A 19,763-nucleotide genomic window follows, 5' to 3' on the forward strand; every position below is an offset into this window, starting at 1 on the left:
ATGGACTTTGAAACCCACAGGATGATGACTGGACAGAACAAAAGAAGAATGGATGAGATAAGATGATGATGAATGATAACAACACGGGAACTGAGATAAACTGGAAAATTACAAAGACTTTGGACTGGGATAATGGGTGGTAAAATGGTATATAAGACTGAGAAATTTTTGGAAGGTTGCCATTCACTGCAGTGGTGGCCCAACTCTGAGCTGTTAATAAAGCAAACCTAGAGAAACCCATGACTGAAAATTCTTTAACAAATTCATCTCCTTTTGCAGGGCATTCTCCACCCAGGCTGCTAGGCCTCTTGCAGAGACCACAGCAGCAGACAGAGAAACTGCCTGTTTCAGAAAAGGACAGATAATTTTTTTACTCATCTGAAGTTTTGTGATGTGTAATTATGTTATTTGTATTCTAAACAGAGTAGAGAAATCTTTCCCCCGAGGTGAATTTAGGGGCTGTGTCATGAAAAGCTGTGACATAAGTGCAGGACACACACATTTAGATCAGTCATCCTTATTCTTGTGCTTCCTAATGCCTCCTCAGGGATGCTGACAGAAACAAATAAGCTTGCCCATGAAGAGCCATCAGGGTCAAATAACAGACAGCCCAGTCCTGCAGCCTGCAGTCTTGTTGGACACATTTCAAATGATTAAGCACTAAGGGATAATATTTCAATAGAAATAAAACACAGTGAGACAGAGGAGAATCATATTGCATATGTGCCCCAAAAAAGGTGTTTTTTCCATCCAGTTCCTGTGATGTCCTGCCTTGATTTTAGCTTCAATGATTGCTCTGAGATATGCAGCTTGAAAAGTGTACTAGAAATATGCACTGCTTCCAGAGGAGAGGACTGCACGGACACCTATCTTGCCTTATGAGATGCTCAGCTGGCAGCAGCTTGGCTTGTCAGGGTGGGAGCAGCTTGGCTTGACTGCCTGTTTTCTCCCTGAGGAGGCTCTTCTCTTCCAGGACAAGGGGAGTGGCTGCTGAATGTTTAACTGAGCATCAGTCACTCTGTGAAGGAATCTGTAGAAGCCTGCAGAACCATGCTTCCACAAATTAAAAACGGCAAGCAGAAGGGCTGTCTCCAATGCGTAGCATTTTTTTCCCAAATCATTCCTTTCTGAGGATAATGATGGTTTTTTTGTGAAGATATCTCTACTGTTGCCCAGAAACAGCCCATATATGTGGAACTCCAGGACTTGCTATGAGAAAACAAACCACTTTTGGTAAGGCTTATAAGGAAAATTGAGGGCATGTGTTTTTTCTCAAATGAAATGTCCTTACTGTATGTTCCTGCTTCTGCAGAAATTAGTTGAACAAAATCATACATTTTGGATGCTGCTCTGTGATTATGAAGTTACTCATCTGGTTGCTGGCAGTACTCTCAAGGGCTGGTGTATACATTTAAAAAAATCAAATTCAGCTTAACAACAAGTGATTGCCAGAGTTGCTTTCTCTTAACTGCAGTCATAATAGACTTTATGGATGGATGAAGTGCTGGGTGAATAGAAAGAGGATAAGTAACTTACTCAAAGTCGCACAAGATGCAAAGAAGCCTGGCAACCTGGTCACTGTGACCTATCCTAACCCACTCCCATTTTTATTTCTTTTAACAAGATCTGATTGTATATTAAAGCTTTGTCTGCAGCAGGAAAGAGTCTATCTGCCTTTTCCCTCGCCACCCTGATGACCTTGATAGTGTTAATGTTAAACAAGAAGCAATCTGCGCAGCCTCTAAGAGTGGCAGGAGTCAACTCTCTATAAAGCTGTATTCCCTTCTTCTTGTTCTGTGTATTCTCCAATGAGAAAGGAGGAGAATTTGGGGCTGGGTCTATACCTATGCAACTGGCCTTAAAAAAATCTCTTTGCAAAGGAGGAAAATGTGAAATCAAAACTTCCACTAAATGAAGATTCAGCTGTTTCACTAGCCCAGTGGAGAAGGAGTATGCTCAGTCTTTCGGACTGTGCAATGGTTGTGAGAGGTGGGCTTCTTCTCAGGCTTTAGTCTGGAGACAACAAGTATTATCCTGGGTGCAGGCTCTCACTGGGGTAATGAAGCCTTCCATTCAGGGATATTTCAAGGCAGGCAAGCCAAGTTTAACAAGCCTGCATCTTCAGAGTTTTGCCACCATATTTTACCATGTATAAGTGCTGTAAGTCCACCTTTAAGCCTAATGAGAACATTTAATTAAGTATAATTAATTTTGGGGGCCCATCATCTGCCATTAGTGTTCCAGATCACTATTCCCATACTGGACACTGCTGAGACAAGGAACTAGGTGTTAAAGAGAGGCTGGTCATTAGGAGAACACAGAAAGGCAGATGGATATTTTATCCATGAAGACTAAGCATAAAATAAAGACATTTGACTCCAGTCAATGCCCTGTATAAAGCAAGAAAAGACCTGAGGAAACACAGTCTTAATGGTGGCTATTTTCAGTTTTTAAATATTAAGTTGTGTTCAGTGAATTCAATGGTTTTAACTTTTATTAATCATGTATGATGTTGAAATGTGTGTATCACGTGAAGATTCTCAACCTCACATCGCTCAACACCAGATTTTTCAAAATTTCCATTATTTTTTCAAGAGTAACACATCCTCTACAAAAATTAGGTCCTCTCAAAAGAGACTTTGGAAAAGAAGTCATCCACATTGCTTTGTCTGTCCAGAAGCAAAAGAAGAGAAAATAAGAGTGACAGAGAGATTTCTATGTTGTATTCTTTCTTTCTTTCCTTTTCTTTCTCCCTTTCTTTCTCTTTCTCTCTTTTCCTTCCCTCCTTCCTTTATTCCTTTCTCTCTTTCTGTTTTCTTTCTTTCTACCTTCCTTCCTTCCTTTCTTTCTTTGTCTTTTTTTCCCTTTTTCTCTTTTTTTTGTAGAAAGACTGAATACATTAGTATACTAATATAGTCTGCTTGGCTTGTCTGAGCATATTCGTAGTCATCAGATGAATTACTGGTCAAAAGACTACATTTGACAGCCTGGCAGTGAGTTAAGTGGCCAGTAATCAATTGATATCTAGCAAGCAGCAATGCTACTAATGGGCAATGATTTAAAAGGTTCATATTACCATGACTGTTTATAGACTGATTTTCCTTGTAGTACTCATTGATCCTGATCTTCTGGAAGGTTTTTATTTGTTTTGTTGGTTGTTTTTTTAACAACAAAATATAAAGCACCCTGAGAAATTAGTGTCTGACTTTCCTCATTTCCACATCAGAAGATCTGGAAATTCTCAAAGATTTCAAAAATTTAAAAAGCCAGTAATTTACATTACAATTTTCATGCATAGTTTGCCATCAGAATAGGCAGGAGAGTAGTTGTTTTTAAATTTGGATGCATTTAAATAAAATCCATTTTCTTTTTCTCATTGGTTTTTAGGACTACGGTGATCCATAACCCTGGGATTTTGCATGTAACTTTTCCTAAATCCTCTGTCCAGTAGCACTTCTCAAGAGATCTTGTCTATTTTTTATCACAGGGAAGGTAGGACAAAGTTTAATTTTCCCTTTAATCACTATTAAATGACTTCTTATGCACCCGGTGTAACTAGGAGAAAAATTATATTGCACATGATGAAATCCCAGTCCTAGTGCGGTAAACGGCGGGACTCTTGTTTATTTTAATAGGTGGCTTTTAAAAAAGCAACAGTTTTTAATAGTGTCGTGATGATCTTTGTCTCTGCCTCCCACCTTCTCTCCCCAGAGAGAGCAGCAATGTCACACACTGCCACTTTTGCGAGTGATTTATAGACAGATGTTTCACCCTGTGTTATCTTGTTAGCTAGCCAAGAAGAAAGGGGACTTATGTCTCCGGGCAGCCGGTGCTGGGGCCCAGAGCGCATCCTCCTCCTAGGAGCATCCCTGGCGGAGTTTGGGAGCTGCGCGGACTGAGTGCAGGGCCAGCTCCTCGCAGACGTGAGCCACTGTGGGGCAAGGTAGGAAAGGTGGCACGGCTCTCCTCTCCCTCAGGAGCTGCTTCTAAGCCAAGGTGACGCAGCAGAAGCAGGGACCGGCTGTGCCTGCACCCGACCTCCTGCCTCCTTGATGCTGACCCAGACGTGCTGGCTTGGCTGCCCAAGGCCTGCCTCAACACTGCAGGCTTGATGGGACTTCACCGGTTGGGATCTAACATCCATCGCTGTCTCTGGGCCTGACCTTGACCCAGACTGGCTGTTCCCCATCCAGCTCATTGCTGGTGAGGTTGCCCCAGCACCAGCAAGGGTGTCTCGGCTGTGCTACATGGCTGTGGTCCCCCAAAAAACTCAGAAAATAAGAGTCGGGGTCCTAGGAAAAAGAGTCACTGCAGTCTGTGCAGGGGAGGACCCCATCTAGGGCCAGCTCAAGAGTTAGGATATTGCCACTGCTGCGTGGATGATGTTTGTTGGGTGGGCACCATCAAGGTGCTAAAGAAACCCAAACCCAGTCCCTCCTGCATCCCCTTCTTCAGTGTCAGGGGCCAGCTCGGTGGCACGGGGTATAACACACCTGATTCTTTAATGTCCAACAGCTTTGGCTGGTCTCTGGTGATATGCAGTGGCATTTGAAAGGCCGGCACACTGGAAGGAGGAGGAAAGAAACAGCATAGTCCTTAGGAGAAAGGTAGGTATTATTGTCATAAAGCATCTCTCATGTGGCTGTTTTCCTTTTGTCTTCCTTCCTCCTACCCATGCCCTCTCAGCATGTCCAACACTTGCAAGTTTGAGTTGAGCTGCTGGCTAATGGCTTGCAGAGCCTCCCTCAGAGGCAGAACATAAAAAGGTGGAAAAATGGAAATTATGGAATTGTGTAGGCGGCTGTAGCAGGAGAATGCTGCAGAGAGACATACCGGGGGCAGAAATACCTCTGGGATTCAGTATGAAAAGAGTTTAACATTTGGTTTGGCTCTTGATTTTAAAAAAAATATTTTTCTCTTAATTGCAAACAAATCATTGTTCTCAGTTTATATGTTTATTTCTATTTCTATTGTAAGATTGGCGAGGATGTCTTCACACAGGTTATGATCGTTGCTGAATGTAGGTGTTACAAGGATGTATTCTTACCAGTTGTATATGGACCTTAAAGAGTCTGGATCATTTATTTAGTCTCTCAAATGGAGAGGTCATGAGAGCTGCTGTTTCTGTGTCCACAGGTAAGTATACTAGTACAGTTCTGTGTTCAGCCATTTTACCACATTTCTTACAGGGTTGGATAAACCGGGTTTGAAGAAAAAGCTAACCTAGCACAGTTTTCAACCTGGTATATTAAAGTAAGGGGGCACTGATTTTGGATTTCTTTGATAGTCATTCTGTAAATGAGATGCTGAACTGTCCTTGCTGATGGCTCAGGGTACAATCCATTACAGCTGCTTTAAGATCTTGTTCATGGCTCAGGGACTGGATCTGGGAATCTATCTTCAGAGCTCCATATATGGCCTCAAAACTGCTTATGTCAGAATTATTCCAGTTTGGGGGGAGGGCTGGAGGGGAGAGGAGCTTTAAAGATGTGCACTGTGGGAGCTGGATTTGTAATATTTTTTGGTATAACCTGTGCTGATTACTTACATTCTAGAGTTACCCTGTTAAAGCAGGATCTTGCCATTTGTCTTGTCTGTTCACAGTTGGCAGGTATGGGGACAAATATGCTAATGTGAGACAGTACTAGAGAACAGCATTATTGGAAGGATGGCTGGCTGTTGCCTCAGTCCACAGAAAATACTCCTCTCGCCTGTTTTTTTTTAATTTCTGGCATAATAAGATCTACCCTCTTAATTCTCATTCTACTACCAAATACTCAGTTGAGGAAATTATAGTTTTGAAAGATTTGTGTCAGCTGTCCCTCTTTCACAGGTAGCTGCCTCTCTTTGTGAGCAAATATTTTTTTTTTTCCTTTCCAATGAATCACGTTATATTCATTATTCCTGCTTTGTGCCTTTAAAAAACTCATTTGCATCCCCTGTTTCCAAACTCTTACATGCAATTTAGCAAAACAACCTGACTGTTTAGACTGTAAAGTTTTCACAACTTATGTTCTAGCATCTGCTGTGGGAAACAATGACCAAAATAAAATAGCCTGCTATCAGAAAAGTTTAGGCCTGTTTAGCATTCAAACCAGTTGATGCCTTTTCAAATACGAATGCATGAGTTTTCATCTGACACTTGCTCAGAATGCAAATTGATCCACATAAAACAAGACATGCCTGAAAAGCATTGACGATAATTTTGCCTTATCAAAATATCTTGGCAGAGAAGTTCATGACAAATGAATAATGCTTGGAAAAAAAGGCCACACACACAATAGCATGATTGATCTGATGGCAGTCAGGTACTCTGAGTTGTGTAGGATCTGTGCATTAGCAACTCATTTTTATAGAGCAATAATATTTGGGGTATAGCAAAGTTGTTAAGACTGACATAGAGACAAAGATAACTGCATTGTTGTAATCACACCTCAAAAGAACAGTCAAGTAAGACTGTATTTAAATCCTGTAGAACAACCTTTCAAGAACAAGATGTGAGATACATGTGTTGTGATGGTCACACAGGCTCATTTTCTAACACCTTTCTTGCAGTTTAAGGGTGATCTACATTACGTGAAAATGGGAGATATTTCAAGATCCTTGACCACTGGCTTATCACTTTCCAGGAAGGCAGACATGGCTTTCATGGAAGAGTTTCTCATTAAAATCCCTTCATGCCATCACTCACCTGTCTTTCTGCTTAGACTAGGAAGGAAAAGAACATATAGTGCAATCTATATCCTGTCCTACCTAATATATATCCACTGATCCATGAAAATCCCCGTACCTCTGTGCTGCAGCTGAATTGACAAGCACTGTACTTGGTCCTGTATCTCTGTTCCTCTTCCTGCTCTATGCCTAATTCCTTTCCTTAACAGTGCTTTTGCTGCTATCGTTTGTTTTAGTGCCTATGCTATGAAGTCAGTCACAATAACCTAATAACATTGCAGTTCTGACCTGCAAGACTCCCTCATCTCTTTCACACATTCTTCCTCTAAACTAATTTCTTCCCAGTATTAGCCTCAGCAGTAACTTTCGCACAGCATATCCTAGCTGGGTGTTCTATTTTTGTGCTAGGTTATAAGCTGTCTGCATCTGTGATAGGTAATAGTACTTTGGAAAGCCCTGTGTGGTTTTACAATCCTGCATGAGTGTTAGTGCTAACATGAAATCCCATCTTGCTATGTAAGAAGTAACCGACTGTCTGATTCATTTTTTCTCTTGCTTGCACAGGCTGCCTACAGCCTGACTGCCACCACGGTAATCCTAATTGTTCCAGTACCACATCCAGAAATGACAGAACAGAGGAAGATCGCTGGCAGTGGACTGCCATATACCCTTGTTGCTTTATCTTGTGCATAACTTAATTCTCTTTGTTTCAGCTCCATTGCTACCACATAAAACACATCCATGCTGCCTTTGACCTTATGTCCTCATCAACTAACGACTGACAGTGTAACCAACTTCAACCACTGCTCCCTTGTCTGTTTCTGCATCCTCATGACAGAACTCCATTGATATTCCGCTAAGTGGTAGTTCTTGCCCATCTTCTGCACACACCTCCAACATTTCATATTTCCTCAAAGGTTTTCAGAGGGCACCAGGGAACCCTCTGTTGTTGATAACAACAGTCTGGCTGTTCTCTTACTGTCACCCTTGTCCCACCAAGCATTTGAATCCTCTCTTGCAATTCTCTACCCATACATGCCATGGACGGACACAATGAAAGTTTTACCGTTCCAAGGCAGCTTCTCACTTCTGTCACCACACTGAGCACATCTTTTGACTTGGTTTGAAGGGAATAATTCTGATTCAGACACCTATGTGTAAGTGTCTATAGTGGAGATGACCACATGTGATATAAGTGCCTCAGCTTCCGTAGTAGATGGTGGACATGTGGTAAGCAGTCCACTGGGTTGAGGAAACTTTTCATCTGGAGTAGGCACCTAGACTTGGTCACCTGTATAATTTCCCTGGCTCTGTTGACTTTATAGATGGAGCAGAAGTAGGAATGAATAATCTTGCGGTCTGAATAGTCAACTGAATCGGTTTCAACAGGAGTGGAGAAGTCATGAATAGTTTACTGTATGCAGATTTGAGAAGTCTAAAGACAATCTGGATACTTATTTTATTTCACCTACTGATGTTCTAGGCTAATTGGGGATTAGCTGACAGCATTTGGCACTGCTGTTGTGATATGCCAGACCAGACCAACTGCTTCTGAGCTCCAACATTGTATGTGGCAATCCTGATTTGACTGGTGGGGTCTGAATTTGTGGCACATGCATTAAAGAAGGAGGTGATTTGGGATTTGCTGACAACCACAACTACAACTTGAATTGTGTATAGCTCTCTGAGAGCTCAGGGGTCTCTGTTGATTTTCACCACCTGAGAAACTTGCACTACACTTCTCACGAAGACTGTCTTTCCAAACAGACAGCCCTGACAGGCATTGGTGATGTAGGGTTACAATAGCCGAACAGCATTTTTTGGTGCAAAATGCTTATATCCTCTAATGTGGAAATAGATTGTATTGTCATTCAAGTTATTAATATCCCAAAAGAAGCCCAAACACTGGGAGAAATCTACCTCTTTATACTACTTGCTTCGGTTTGGCTGAAAAGGACTCTATACAACTGAAAGCATTGTACTGGCCTCTGTACAGGATAGAATATAATTTATTTAGGTGTTGTCTAGATTAGGAGAATAAGACATGCTTCAAAACTATTAGCTAATGGTTTTTACTCCTCTTGTTTCTTTAAATACTGCTAATGTCAATGTTAGCTAAGGACAGTATTAATGATGATTAGGTAGTATTTCATTTCCTTAGTTTGGACTGGGCTTTAGAAAAAAAGATTAACAAGGCTTTACATGAGCAGTAGAATTACTGAAGCTTTGCTTGTTATATATTTATGTGCAGTGGTTGGCTTTGTGGTTGTCTTATTAACCTGTTTGGAGGGCTTGGGATCCATGTGATTAATGTAGGACAAAGAGCGATATCCATCTGCACCTTTCTCTCTGCCAAGGTACACATAGTGCTTTTCTATGCAATTTTCTGTGCTCATGAAACTTGCAGGAACTGTGAGACCTTTTCCACAGTGTCAGATTTGGCTGAAGGTAGACAGAAGAAGAAAGTGTAGGCACAAAGGCACACACACATATTAAAATGGTGTGATTGCCTAAACCTTGTTTCTTCTGTCAAGTAGCCTAAATAGTTAAAATATTACCTGGAAACAACCTCTCCCATAAGCAGGCAACCCAAATACTGCTTTTTTAATGAATGGTACAAAAATGGACACAAGAACTACTGCTTAGGTAAGAAATAGCTGACAGGATCTGCTTCTAATGACTCTGTTTTATCTTCCTCAGTAATGTATTGCTATAAGCAATAGCAAGAAACAGAAAGGGGGTGTAATACACAGAACCAACCCTCGATGACTCTCAGTCATACTTCAGCCCATGAAGTAAGGGAACATAAAAAAGAAAAATGAACCCTTTCACATTTCCAGGACGGGTGAGTGAGCTGGCAGCAGCAAATAGAGCAGCTAAGTTAGATGGTCTAAGCATTTGCTGTATTTGTTGCAGATATGCATCTGGGTGTGCTTTTTTGATCAGGTGTTTCAGATTTTGTTCACATTTCCACTTGCTTTGCCCCCAAGGGACAAAAGACTTCTCACATCAAACAAAGTAACAAATGGTCAGCATAACTGCTCTTCTCCAAAATGAGCACGAATGTCTCTCAAGAAATCACTGTGTGCTCTGTGCTGCTATACAGCATGAGTGGAACTGCAGGGTGTGAAAAGCTTTGAATCTCATGAGGAGAAATACTGTGTATCTTACAATTCCATGAAAGCAGTAGTCCTGCTTATAGCTAGAGAAAGATCTATGAATCTTATCCTGGTTTTGATTAATATGAAGAACACAAAAATGGTCTATTTAACAGGGACTAGAACTCATGTTTCCTCTGGTTTCTGGTGCAGTAGCGTCCTGCTCACCTTCCTAGAAAATGAAGGTCCCACTCGCCCCTTACGTCTCAGCCAACAAATCTTTACTTCTGCTACCCACAGGGTAGGATGTTCAATAGAAAAGGGATAGAAGCCTCCACATCAGAACAGAGTCACCTTTCCAGTACTTCCCATTTCTAGGAGGTGGGAAAGAAGAGCAATGAAGTCCAAAGAACAGCAACGAAGCTGGTGAAGGGTCTAGAGCACAAGTCTTATGAGGAGCGGCTGAGGGAACTGGGGCTGTTTAGTCTGGAGAAGAGGAGGCTGAGGGGAGACCTTATCGCTCTCTACAACTACCTGAAAGGGGCTTGTAGTGAGGTGGGTGCTGGTCTTTTCTGTCAGGCGGCTGGAGACAGGACGAGAGGAAATGGCCTCAAGTTGCGCCAGGGGAGGTTTAGGTTGGATGTTAGGAAAAACTTCTTCACTGAAAGGGTTCTCAATCATTGGAACAGGCTGCCCAGGGAAGCGGTTGAGTCACCATCCCTGGAGGTGCGTGGTGCTTAGGGACATGGTTTAGTGGTGGACTTGGTAGTGTTGGGTTTATGGTTGGGCTTGATGAACTTAAGGGTCTTTTCCAACCTAAATGATTCTGTGAACTGTAACTCTGACACTCACACAAGCAGAGGAGGTTACTGAACCTGAGCCTTCTGCATCTGGAGAGAGTTACTCTAACAACTGGGAAACTGTACAGGAGCAGCACGTAATCATTGCTATACTTAATGTGTTTTTGCAGATTAGATGTTTATAAAAAGGTGGGGGTAAATTCTAATTTTGCTTACTGGTTTGCACCTTTCAGGGGTTATAAATGAAAGAGGACTTAAACAGGACACCCAGTGAGGGCTTGAGCATGATACAGTTGCTGAACTGCCTGGGAGAGTTTTTAGGGAAGAACTTTAGGGAATTTTACTAGATAAAAAAAGAGTACATGTGGTGTTAGAGAATCTAATGCTTGGATTAACACTTCTAAATTCCACTTCAGCCCCAGTTTGGGCAGCATTGTGGATCAAATATCTCATGTTTTTTTCTATCCAAAATAGTCTTATATGCAGTTACATTATAAATGTCTACTTAACTTAGGAATTCCAACCATGTTGCTGAACAATAAGAAAATGTTATTTCTTATTACTTATGTCAGCATAACAGTGACACTCTAAAGAGATAACAGAAGGCAGTTATTTTATGAAGATAACACTGTGCTTTGCAAAATCCACACCTTCTTGTACCCAATTAAAGTCCCTCAAAATCTGTAAAATAATGAATGTTGCACTTTCCCTTCAGTTCTGGGTGAATGCTTTAAGCTGGAGTTCAAAACAGCCACTGTGCAGTTTGTCCAAAAATTGCTTTATGGACTTCTTGATTCTGAACTCAGTGCCTGTAGTTTTTTACAGTGAACATATTTTTCTTTTGAGATCAGAATCACTATTTCATATTGAAGCTTCAGGATGTCTCCAGAGCTGAAGAAGTTTCCTTAAGTTTTATGAATTCAATTAGGATCATAACCCAGACAGAGCTGACTTTAGCAAAGCTTCCTTTGCTCTTTGTTCCTTATTTAGTAAATAGAACCTGCAGAGTGTGGGGACATTGCTATCTCCTCTGAAATCTTTGGCTTTGGTGTACTGAACTGGAAATGAGATATATAGATCAAAAGAACTCTAGCAAAACAAGAGAGTGCATTTGGAAAGCAGCAAATAATTTTTTCAAACCAAGAAATTCTGCCTGTTAATAGCAGCATTAAAGATCTGCTGAAGCTTTGTGAAAGCTTTGTGGAAAGCTTTGCAGGCTCTTTTGTTAAAAAATAAAAATAAAAAAATTGATAAGCTTACACTATTTGTCTTCCTAGGAAAGATAAGACTGAGCAAACAGAAAGATAGAGCTCTATACACACAGGAAATCTTGCTGTTAACTCAGGTGCCTTTTACATTAGACAGGTGGTACGCAGACTTAAGTCGTGCCTGTAGTACGTAGTGCAGTGCAGCATAGTTCATGAATAAGAACTCCAGCAGCTGCAGCTGTAAATTATCCTTACTTCTGCATGGGGTAATTTGTCCTGCCAGATGAAGTATTTCTATCTGCACAGAGGTACATGACTTAGATGCCCAGCCCTTCCATGTGTCCTTTATCCGCACAGAGGTACATGACTTAGATGCACAGCCCTTCCATGTGTCCTTTCCTGGATCTAGCCATTGGTCCTTGGTGACCTGAACTACTTCTTCTGCCAGTCCTCATTCTGATAGCTGTCTCTTGGTTTTCTTCTCACTTAGCATCCACTTATATACCATTAAAAACAGTGATATGCAGCTCTTTGTATATGTAGGCAGGATGTGGACTTAAAACTTTGATTCGGTTTTAGCTGCACTAAATTTAAAGGCCCCTACACTTTCCTGCTTCTAAAGCAGGTGTAAACTTACTGACACTAAGCTTGCTTCTTAGTGACGTTCTATGAATCTTTTTTAAATAGTCTAAACCAGCCAGGGATCCCCAAATGTCGGTTTATGGTATAAAGCATAGAGGAAATAAGGCCTGTTTCCATACTAATAACCCTGTGAATAAAATGCACCACAACAATTTTAAGTGTCCTGCTGTTTGATGGAATGTCAGCAAGACTTCTTCTAAATTCAACAGGACAAAAAAGCAATGAAAGGGGAAGCTGTAAGTGTAGGATGATCTTTCAAATCATACATCTGCATATCCTATCCACAGAACATCTGCAAGTGCCCAGTATAAAGCTAGAAGTAACATTTAATTTAACTGAGGTTTATATAACATTACTGTGCATAGCTGTTCTAAAAATACATGTCTGTAGGCAATTCCATCCTGCATGTGAAATTTTTCCTGGAACTTGAAAAAAAGGGGTTTGAAAAGAACATGTAACTTTATAGGTAATCGTACTGAGAACAAGCACATGGTAAAGGAATAGCTTGATGTTACAGAATTCTGATGGCAATAAATTCAGAAAAGTTCTGGAACATTAGAAGCTGTATTGGTCTCTTAGCAAGGTTCTATTTTTGGGGTTTTTTTAGCAGTTATGTGTGTTTATACAGATCTATTCTTATAAAAGTAGTTTTAAAATCATACAAAGTAGAACCAACCAGGTGGTGATTCAAAGCTCTTTGATGTAATCTATAGGTTACATTGGTCAGCAGTTACAGCTGTGAGGCAAAATTGTTTCTAATAATTTAGTAAGGCTTTTATACACTGACATAAATCAACCTTTTTAAACTAAAGGCCTAGAAGACACATAGATCAGCTTTAAGAAACTGAAGTCCTGTTTCCCTGCTTATGAATCAGCCTAGTACCAAGGAATAATATTTAGATGGGGAATGACTCATGAAATATCTCTGAGGATTGACTTCACTCACTTAGAAATATGTATATAAGTGAGAGCCAGAAAGCCCACGGACTGTCTGCATGCTTTAAAAATTGAGTCAGTGGTCTCTGATAAGATGACTGTATGTCATGAAGTTTCAGGCTTTGATCTGTAGCCTTGTGATTGGATTTCCTTCTCCCCACCTCCTGAATATTAACTCTAAGATGCAAGCTAAATATCTGTAGCATGTGCCCATGGGAAGTTGGGTGCAGGGTAGAAGGAAAGAAGAGGGATTCAGATGCCTTAAGTTTTAGGATTTCTAATGCAGCTCTTGGCTTGCCTAACCTTACCGCAACTCACTCTTCTTTTCAAGAAATCACATTCCTGGAGGTACTGTCTTCCTTGTCGCCTCCTGAGATTTCTCCAAATGGTGGGAAATCACATTAAAAAAAATTCCTACCTTTGAATTAAACTCTTTCTAAATATTGTGAAATTCTGGCAGCAGTATCTTGGGCTTAAGCACCCCTTTGGAAGAGTAAATATTTTGCTTTTATAGACCACCAGATTGCACCAGTCTGAGAGATGTGAGGGCTTTCAGGAAGCTGACCCTTCCTGAACTAGAATCAGCAGGATTTGCAGTCTTGCTTCCCTTTCAAATTAGGTAGGTTAACCTTTATGGCGCATATATTTGAAGTATTTTATATATTACAAATGTAATGAAACATATGAGGACTAGAGGCCAACAGAGTGTTTACAGTCCTAAATCCTTTGACATTTTCCATAAGGATGTATTTTAGGCATTGAAATTCATGGTAGCAATGCTAAGAGTAAAATGTTCTGTTGAATCTGTGCCTAAATGTATTTTGTGTTGGTTGAAAAGAAGTATTTCATTTATGTGAAGGAATACACTTAGAGATACTCAAGTCTTTCACTTTTATGAAAGTGAAACTACAAAATTATGGCCACCCCCACACAACTGATTGAAGTAGGCTTTGGTTCAGGCTTTGTGCAAAGGCAATTTTTTTAGGAAATGCCTCTTAAAAAACCAGTGATAGAATGTTGACTAGAAATGTCTTCTGCTGCTGTGTGCTACTGTACTGATTTAAGCTCCTTTGAAAATGCCATGCTAGGGAACTTATGTACCAATTTCCATTATTGGTAAAGTAGGGTTAAACTTGCCTTCCTCTAGCACTGCCATAAAATCTAGGAATCTACCAGGAGCCTTGAAGCTCCTTTGAAAATATCAGCCTCCATCATTTAAGTCACTAAATTTTTACTTATGTTTTTTACAGAACAATAAACATGGTGGTTATCCCATCTGCCTTGAGCCTGTATATCTGTCCTAGCTCTTACAATACTCATGCTTTTCTGCTTTTAACAGTTTCATGTACCTTTTGTATTCAATGTAAACTATCTATCTTTATTGGTTTAGGTAACAGGTGTCAAACTTCATGTGATCCTGTGGATGGGATTCCTCTTATTTGACTGTACACATGCACAGATGAAAAAATATATATCTATATCTGGCCATCCTGCCTAGACTGCCTTTACTGTCTATAGCAAGTAGAAGTATATTACTCTGGCTCCTTTCAGTGTCCATTTTAGGAAGAAATAATTGACTCCTTTTAAGGGCATCTTTCTCTCTGTTGTAGATAACTACACTGCCAGAGCTTAATTTTAGCATCTATCCTATGTAATATTTGCATGATTGTTCTTCCCTGCCATGGGAAACAGTATCCTTTTTCCTTTTAATGATGAATTTTCTTCCTCTTGTCTCTGGCAAGAGCCTTTTTTTTTCTGTTTACAAAGCTTGCCAAATGTATTTTAGTGTGATGTATCTTGTAAAGTGGAGTCTCGTCAATATGAAAGTGTTTTGCCTGGGGCAGACTGCTGTAAAACAAACAAAACTGTGAGGTTCTTTCCAGGTGCCAACCATTTGAAATTTCAGGTTCAAAGTGACAGAAATTATTCTAAGACATCGGAGATCGCAAGTGCTCAAACAACAGAAACCTTCATATCTTGGCAGCAGGTTGTTGATAACTGCTATTCTATCCAGTGGTTTCTTTCTCACATGCAGAGATTGTATTCAGAGATTGTATTAATGATGTAATGTACGTTAAAAGTTAATGACCTGACCCTGGATTCTAGGACTTGTTAAAGATTTGTTTCATCTGTTAAGGCTTTATTGAAAATCAGCTCCAAGATAACAGTCTTGATCATGCATTGAATCATTTCAGGGTACCTGCTTGCACAGTTCTTCACCTCTTACAAGAAATCAAACAGTTCTGCACCTTGACTTGTTTGAACCCTGATGCTAAGAACAGTTCTTCAAAGACAATAAGCAGCTTGATTAGCAAGCAACCAGTCAAGATTTAAAAATGCCCTTATGCTTCCTGACTCTTGAATCAAATCGTAGGCTAATAGGCTATAAATGAAAGCAATAAAGATAGGAATATAGAAGCTCTATGTATACTAATAACTGTTCCTATAGATAGGGGTATAGAAGCCCTATGTTTACTAACTACTGTATTGTGGAGGGTGACTGGATAGAACAAAGAGAAAAATGAGAGGAATACTGTGAATCACTCCTTTGTCTGCTTTAGACCTTTGTCATGTAATTAATATGAATAATTTTGCTATAGGAAGAGAACAACTCGTTTTACTGACAGTACTTGAAAGCACAGTAAAGTGTGCTGTGATCATGAGGGAACTGTCATTTTTCAGAAACTACTAGTTTGCTCATAAACTGACTTGGCTAGTCATTTCAGCATCACTGCCGCTGTAATCTGTTTATAGCCATGGGAAGGTGTATTTGTAGCTAGGACTGAGTGGACCGTGGAGCAGCTGACACGTGGTACCATGAAGCAGGCCCTCAAGTAGATAAGTGGCAGGCTGTTATCCAGGATCCTGTCTGTTCTCTGCACATACCAGCACGTGTCAGAGCACCAGGAAGCCAGTTATAAAGGGCTCCTATTACCAGCATTCTTTTCTAAGGTTCCGAAAAACCTTTTGGTCTTTGCCTTTGACTGCTTCCATTTTGTGTACATTCCTGATTCCCCTCCTACTTCTAGATCTAGAACATCATTTTCAGAAACTGGCCTTCCTGTGCAGTACCTTTTGAGAAGCACAGATTTGATAACAGTAATATCATAAATGTCATAAATAATAATAATTAAAATCATACTGAGAGCTCTTCCAGACCATCCATTGGGTCAAAAGCCTAAACCACTCCTGACTGATGGATATAAAATTCATATTCAAATTTTAACTTGGGTGCATAAAGATAGTGAAAGAAATGTGCAATGATGTGTTCTCTTTCACAGTATATTTCCATGCACACGCTCAGACACAGAGTATATATAAAATATCAGAATAGCAGCATATGAGCTTCCCAATCATCTTAAATTCAAGAATTATTTATACATGGTACTTTTCCTATGTGGAGATGGATTTGATTTAATATTATATTTAATTTAAATAAAGATGTTCTTTAACATGTCTTTTCTATCTCTAATTGCCATGAATAAGTATTTTGGGTGGCCCAGACTTTTGCAAATCATGAGTAGCAACTATCTTATTGAGTTAAAAGCTGTGACTAATCAATTTTCAGCACTGGAACTGAATATTACAAACTAAAGGACAACATTCAGGGAATATAGCTAAAGGTAGTATATATTTCTGTTATTTTAATTTTGTTACAGTTGAGCCTGGAGGCTCTTTTGGGGGCCTGCTTCTCACAAAATGTGTCCCTGTACATAGACATAATATACATAAAAACCTTTAGAATTCACATGTTTATGTTAGGGATAAATCTTTCATGTATAGATGTGATGGGTTGACCCTGGCTGGACGCCAGGTGCCCACCAAAGCCGTTCTATCACTCCCCCATCCTCAGCTGGACAGGGGAGAGAAATATATAACATAAAGCTTATGGGTCAGGATATGGACAGGAGAGATCATTCACTAATTACCGTCACGGGCAAAACAGACTCAGCTTAGGGAAAATTAGCTCAATTTATTACAAATCAGCCAGAGTAAGGTAATGAGAAATAAAACGAAATCTCAGAACACCTTCCCACCACCCCTCCCTTCTTCCCGGGCACAACTTCACTCCCGGATTTCTCCACCAAGACCCCCAGCGGCACAAGGGGGACAGGGATGGGGTTTACGGTCATCACACGTTATTTTCTGCCACTTCACCTCCTCAGGGTGAGGGCTGATCACACTATTCCCCCGCTCCAGCGTGGGGTCCCACCCACGGGAGACAGTCCTCCACGAACTTCTCCAACGTGGGCCATTCCCACGGGCTGCAGTTCTTCACGAACTGCTCCAGCGTGGGTCCTCTCTGCGGGGTGCAGTCCTTCAGGAGCAGACTGCTCCAGCGTGGGTCCCCCACGGGGTCACAAGTCCTGCCAGAAAACCTGCTCCGTGGGCTCCTCTCTCCGCAGATCCGCAGGTCCTGCCAGGAACCTGCTCCAGCGCAGGGTTCCCACGGGGTCACAGCCTCCTTTGGGAACCCACCTGCTCTGGTGTGGGGTCCTCCACGGGCTGCAGGTGGACATCTGCTCCACCGTGGACCTCCCTGGGCTGCAGGGGGACAGCCTGCCTCACCGTGGTCTTCCTCACGGGCTGCAGGGGAATCTTCACTCCGGCGCCTGGAGCATCTCCTCCCCTCCTTCTTCACTGACCTTGGTGTCCGCAGGCTTGTTTCTCTTACATGTTCTCACTCCTCTCTCCAGCGGCTGTTTCTCACTCTCCCAACTTTTTTTTCCTTCTTAAAAATGTTATCACAGAGGCGTTACCACTATCACTGATTGGCTCAGCCTTGGCCGGCGGCGGGTCCGTCTTAGAGCCGGCTGGTATGGGCTCGCTCTCTCTCGAACACAGGGGAAACTTCCAGCAGCTTCTTACAGAAGCCACCCCTGTAACCTCCCCCACTACCAAAACCTTGCCACATAAAACCAATACAATAGACATACATGTCAGCTTCTTACATTGATTAAAACATTCCACAGACACATGAATTAGTCCCTAAAATCCAGATTCTTTCCAAATCAGGCTTGCAAAAGTCTGTTAACTCAGTAGTTTGCTCATGGCATGTGGTTTTTATCTTTGCCTTTAAGAAATTAATTTGGTGGTTTAGTGTTAACATTTGGTGAAGCAAAACAAAAAGCGCCCTCCAGTCTTGCAATACTGGTGAACTGATGGTTTGCCAGAGTGGGTGGGGTATGAAGGCACCAGAACTCTTTCATGGGGGTAGTCAACCTTTCCAGAATCAGAATTATTTTGAAGCGCCTCACCAAACACAGGCACCACAGAGGACACAGAGCAGACTTCCCAGACAGCCGTGGTCAAGTACCTGTGGGGCTGAGCTTCCGAACAGGCTTTTGAAACAAAGCAATTTCATTCAGGGAAGAAAAAGATTCTGCACTTACTGGATATTAAAAGGTTTGAAGGTTGTTCAGGTAAGAACTTTTCTGAGCATTTTGAAAAAAAAAATAAAAATAGAATCTTCCATTAGTAAAAAAATCACTCTGGCTTAGGAGTTAGGTGTTTGCAATTCAAACTGCATCTCCATGGTGTGTTTAATAACTATAGCAAAGTGATTTCTTGGCACTGATTTGGCCTCCAGTTTGATGGTTTGGCTAAGTGTATGTTAATAAAAATATTTATTATTTGGAACAAAAGAACTTTAAGAAAGATATTTTTAGTCTAGGTAATGATGTGCTAGCTACACAATTGAACATGCAGCTGTTTGCTGTTTAAATGTCAGTAAGTCTGTAAACATCTCGCCTCTTTCCCGTCTGTCAAACGCAGACGGGTTTTTCAAGGAAAGATGGTCTGTCATATTGATCTGTAGTGGGACCTGAAACACAGTGAATCAATGCTGTTACACACAGAAGACATAAATACAAGCAGTCATGTGAGACATCAAAAGAAAGCAATACCTGGAAATCAGAAACACGATTATGACTTTGCAGGTTAACTTAGAAGACAGGGATGAAATGTGAAGGCAGGCCAAAACCAAACAGATGAACACATCAGACTTAAACATTTTACTTAATTGCTACTTAAAGGTCTGAAAGAAGAATTAGACTTAAGCAGCAGTCAACTCCAACACCATCCTTGGTGAGTAGATGGGGACCTGTCCCCCACTCAGTGAAACAGAATTGATTGTCCCAAGTGTTGAACAAGCCAGGACACTGAGAGATTTATGTGTGCTTGAGTCCGCAGTAAGTTTTTTCAGGCAGGGCTGCAACCCTACTAAGTGTCTCATAGGCAGACTTCAGTTGCTTAAGTTGAGGAGGATGCTCCAGGAAGACCCTTACTGAGCTGCTCAGGTGTGCTACTGTCTATGCCTATAGGGCCAGCGTTTGTTAGCTGGCTCTCTAGATGCCTCCTCTGTTAGTGATGGAGGGTTCCTCACCTCTGCCTCTCTTGCGTGCAAA

Source organism: Buteo buteo, chromosome 18 (genome assembly GCF_964188355.1).
Source record: "Buteo buteo chromosome 18, bButBut1.hap1.1, whole genome shotgun sequence".
NCBI lineage: Eukaryota > Metazoa > Chordata > Aves > Accipitriformes > Accipitridae > Buteo > Buteo buteo.